At 36.8% G+C, this 5,388-nt stretch overlaps 1 pseudogene; it reads left to right on the forward strand.

Annotated features, from left to right (window-relative positions):
* Positions 1–1,500: 1,500 nt before the first annotated feature.
* Positions 1,501–2,285, forward strand: LOC112917689 (large ribosomal subunit protein uL30 pseudogene; annotated as a pseudogene).
* Positions 2,286–5,388: the final 3,103 nt, after the last annotated feature.

Consider the following 5,388-nt stretch of genomic DNA (forward strand, 5'->3'; position numbering starts at 1 on the left):
CTGTTATGATATAAAGTTTGTTACAAAAAGGGGCACCTGGGTTGTTCAGTTAGTTAAGTGCCCAATTCTTGATTTCTTTTCAGGTCATGATCTCAGGGTCATAGGATCAAGCCCCTATGTTAGGCTCCGTGCTGGGTGGGGTTTCTGGCTGGAATTCCCTCTCTCCCTCTCCCTCTGCCCCTCCTTTTTTTTCTCTCTCTCCCTCTCTGTCTCTCTGTCTCTCTCTCTCAAACGAATAAATAAATCTTTTTTTAAAAAGTTTGTTACAAAAAAAAAAAGAGCACTGATGATGAAAATGGTTAAGCAGTTGGGAGACTGGGACAGGCTACTATATCATCTTCCATAGCCTTTTTGGTTTTCTTTCTTTTAGAGAGTTTCTAGCCACAAACGCATGCACACACAGAGAAAGGGAGAGAGAGGCATAGACTGACAGAGAAAAAGAGAAAGAAAAGATTGAGGTGTGTCTCATTGGAATATTTTAGTGAGTTTTTGGCTTTTTCCCAAATTTATTTTTTTTTAACCTGGAAACTACCCTAATTTTCACTTAGGTATCTATATCTTCTCTACTGAACCCATATATTTTTAATGAACTGATGTCCCCTTGGTTCAAGGAGTGAGGCATGTGGCTGACGCAGTTGAAGTCTGAGTAACTGCCTGAATTTCGTCCTCAAAGCCATAGATGTTGCCAAGCAGGAGTATCTAATTCAGCCAGTAAGTCTGGTACTAGAATAAGACTAGTACCAGAAGCTTCTGGGGAAGAAAAATCTACTGAATGATACAGTACACAGACATGAAACATGGAAAAACTGTTGCAAAATTCCCAGCATAATGGAGTCTAGCCTTGAGATCAAGCTGACACATTGAAAAAAAGGATGGAGAAAAGGAGAGAGAAGGGGTGAGAGGGAAAGAGAAAAGAAGACGGGGTGGGGGGGAAGAGATAGAAAAGAGAATAAATGAAGATCACATAGATCAACTTAACATATGTTAATATATGAAATGTATTTTTTAAAGATTTTTTTAAAGATTTTATTTATTTATTCATAGAGACAGAGAGAGAGAGAGAGAGGCAGAGACACAGGCAGAGGGGGAAGCAGGCATCATACAGAGAGCCTGATGTGGGACTCAATCCAGGGTCTCCAGGATCACACCCTGGGCTGCAGGCAGAGCTAAACCACTGTGCTACCGGGGCTGCCCTATGAAATGTATTTTTAAAAAATAAGTTATATACCATTTAACCAATCTAGGTAAAATACACTAAAAATTTCAGCTATTTTAAAATGTGGAAATAAGCTTGTAATGGCAGTCTTTTGGCTATTAATAGATTATATTTGCTTGAGGCAAATAAATATGTATTATATTTCATCTTCCTTTTTCTTCCTAATTTTAAGGCACAAAATTTCAAACTTTTGCACTAAACTGTTTTCCATTCAAGTCCTACATTATTACCAGAAAATTCAAAATCCTTTTAAATGTTCTGATAGCTCTTTTCCAGCTGGAACCATGGAAGGTGCAGAAGAGAAGAAGAAGGTTCTTGCTGTGTCAGAAACCCTTAAGAAAAAGCAAAGGTATTTCACAGAGTTGAAGATCAAGCGTCTGAGAAAAAAAGTTTGCCCAAAAGATGCTTCAAAAGGCAAGGAGGAAGCTTATTTATGAAAAAGCTAAGCATTACCACAAGGAATACAGGCAGATGTGCAGAACTGACGAGGATGGCGAGAAAAGCTGGCAACTTCTACATGCCTGCAGAACCCAAATTGGCATTTGTCATCAGGATCAGAGGTATCAATGATGTGAGCCCAAAGGTTCGAAAGGTGTTACAGTTTCTTCGCCTTCACCAGATCTTTAATGGCACCTTTGTTAAGCTTAACAAGGCTTCAGTTAACATACTAAGGATTGTGGAACCATATATAGCATGGGGTTACCCAAACCTAAAGTCAGTGAATGAATTGATCTACAAGCGTGGTTATGTCAAGATCAACAAGAAGTGAATTGCCCTGACAGATAACACATTGATTGCCCAATCTCTTGGTAAATATGGCATCATTTGCATGGAGAATCTGATTCATGAGGTCTATATCGTTGGAAAACATTTCAAAGAAGTGAACAACTTTTTATGGCCCTTCAAATTATCTTCTCCACGTAGCAGAATGAAGAAAAAGACCACTCATTTTGTAGAAGGTGGAGATGCTGGCAACAGGGAAGACCAGATCAATAGGCTTATTAGAAGGATGAACTAAGGTATCTACTATGATTATTTTTGTAATCTGGTCAGGTAATAAATGACTACTTTCAAATGGAAAAATAATGTTGTGATAATATTCTTTTTCTCCTTTTTAAAAAAAATTTAAATTCTGTTAGCCAACATATAGTACATCATTAATTTCAGGTGTAGAGTTCAATAATTCATCATTTTCATATAACACCCAGTGCTCATCACGCCACCTGCCCTCCTTAATGCCCATCACCCTATAGCCTATCTCTGCATCCCCACCTCCCCTCCAGCAACTCTCAGTTTGTTTACTATAGTTAAGAGACTCTCATGGTTTTCTCCCTTTCTTATCACTTCCCATTCAGTTTTCCCTCCCTTCCCCTATGATCGTCTGTGCTGTTTCTCATATTCCACATAGGAGTGGAACCATATAATTGTCCTTCTCTGGTTGACTTATTTCACTCAACATAATACCCTCCAGTTCCATTCACACTGATGTTAAGTATTCATCCTTCCTGGTGGCTGAGTAATATTCCATTGTGTATATATATACACACCACATTTCTTTATCAATTCATCTGTCAATGGACATCTTGGCTCTTGCCACAGTTTGGCTGTTGTGGACATTGTTGCTATAAAGATTGTGGTGCAAATGCCCCTTCAGAGCAATACATTTGTATTTGGGGGTAAATACCTTGTAGTGCCATTGCTGGGTCATTTTTAACTTCTTGAGGAACCTCCACACTGTTTTCCAGAGTGGCTGTACCAGCTTGCATTTCCACCAACAATGTAAGAGGATTCCCCTTTCTCCACATCCTTGCCAACATTTGTTGCATCCTGTCTTATTTATTTTAGCCATTCTGACTGGTGAGGTGGTATCTCATTGTAGTTTGGATTTGTATTTCCCTGATGCCAAGTGATGTTGAGCATTTTTCCATGTGTCTGTTGGCCATTTGTATGTCTTCTTTGGAGAAATATCTATTCATGTCTTCTGCTCATTTCTTGACTGTAGTATTTGGTTTTTGGGTGTTGAGTTTGATACGTTCTTTTTAGATCTTGGATACTAGCCTTGTGATAATATTCTTAAAATTAGTTATATAATTTATAAAATAGCAACCAAATCATTGAAGTAACTTATAAAGATAGCTAAGCCATATTTAAAAATGGAAGATAGTCCAATTAATATCTAGCCAGAATGGATGGGAAGGCTATTATCAAAAAATGGCAAGGACAACAACATAGCAGATAATTTGGTAGTGTGCCAAAGATAGTGTATTGAATATTTTGAATTTTTCTGTTGTGAGAAAACATCCCTTTGACAGCTACCATTAACTGAGGTTGTTTCAAGGAGACTAGTGTAACCCAGGGACCCCTGAGAAAGAGCACTGATGCAAATAAGTCCCTTAAAATGATGGCTTTAATTAAGCTTCAGGTAAAACAGTCCCTCAACTGAACTGCAAGCAGGACTCAGTGAAATCAAAGTAAAAGCTCCCGAAATAAATATTCAAATTCACACAGAATACTGCCAAATATCTTTCTCCAAAAAAATTTTGGAAATATAAAATGATGACGAGTCTCTTGGATTGTTTGAAAATGTATGCTTTGAACACACCTTCACTTGGAGGAAAGAAAGGAAATAGCCACAGAGCTAGATGCACCTCCCTGTCTAGCGTAAGGTTTGGAATTAGGAGAAGTGGCTCTTCTGTCTGATTTCATCAGTCTTGATGCTTTGGGAGGCATATCTGTTACTTTCATCAGGAGAGCTAGGTACAGTTTATCAGTGGCTGGCACAAGATATATGTCATGATTTACAGGGTTCTGATGCTCTGGAGAATTCTTTGTCTCTCTCTGTATTGAGCTCATATTTGGAACTGGAAAGAAGCAAAATGATATAGTCATTCATTTTTCATTTCATTTTCCTACTTCAATTCAGATTGCAGCATCCCAATAAGTAGAGTCTGACAACTCTGACAAGCATTTTGGGCATTTTGTAATGTAGACAAAGGTGCAACATGTCTTTTAGGATAATGATGGCTTTGGGTATTGCCTTCTTACTTTTATTTTGACCAAGACACTAACAACAGAAGACAACAGCTTAGCACATTATCCCACTTTATAGTTTCATAGAGTTAAAAAAATTCATAATAAAACCTTATTTAGTTTTTTATCCATAATGACTTCAATTTTTGTAGTCAAGAATTTAGATACTTCACTTTAATCCTCTCGCCAAAAATATTATGAAAATTAAGTCCTGATCTATTATTTATCATTGACCTTAAAGTCTTAGTTATCAAATTATTTAATGTCATTCCTGAGAATGATGAGGTTTTACCATCCATTTCTCAATTCCCATTACTGTGGTTTTTTTATGAAATAATAATTTAGGCTATTATCTCCTTGATTTGCATGTTCTTTTTACATATATAGATAATATCCTATCTATGTTTGGGATGTTAAAATATATCACTCAGCTATAACAGATAACTGCAAAAGAATGGCCATTGATTCCACTTTAAGCAGTTCTATTTGTCACGGTACTTAGCTTTAGATTCTGCTGGTGTGATATAATCCCTAAATACAGTTTCTTTTAACAAGTTTTTAAATATACCAAATTGTTGGTTAATTTTTGGAAGCCAGAGAATGTGAAAAAGAATGACCAAAACAACTTCTTTAATATTTTCCTAAATCCACAGCCCTCAGTAAATTACAATGGCACCTAGGAGTCTAACTGAAGAGAACCTATTGACTACTGAAGTCTTCAAGCTTTTGTATAGATATTCTAGGCATTGGATGCTCCTTAGTATTCTATTCCTTTATTTTATTGATCTGGTGGCATTTCAGTGAATGAACATACTATTTTCACTGATTTTCCATATAATATTAAAAATGCTTTTACAAAGACTACTTTTCTTCCTCTATGACCCTCTCTCCACCATGGTAGACCAACTCCCTCTTAATCCTCACAGATAAAATTCTCCTTAAAATGTATACATGTGAAAAAAATGTATACATGTGTTTATATGCATGTGTGTGCTTATATACTATTCTCCAGTGATGTGTTTTATTTTGTCTTCGGAGTCATGGCCTAAAGCGACAAGATCCTTGGTGTTCTCTGTCTTTTGTTTTCTTTTCTGAAGAATGAAAGGTCTTTCTTTTGCTGATCACATTATGGCTAAGGTGTA

Source organism: Vulpes vulpes, chromosome 15, assembly GCF_048418805.1.
Source record: "Vulpes vulpes isolate BD-2025 chromosome 15, VulVul3, whole genome shotgun sequence".
Lineage (NCBI taxonomy): Eukaryota > Metazoa > Chordata > Mammalia > Carnivora > Canidae > Vulpes > Vulpes vulpes.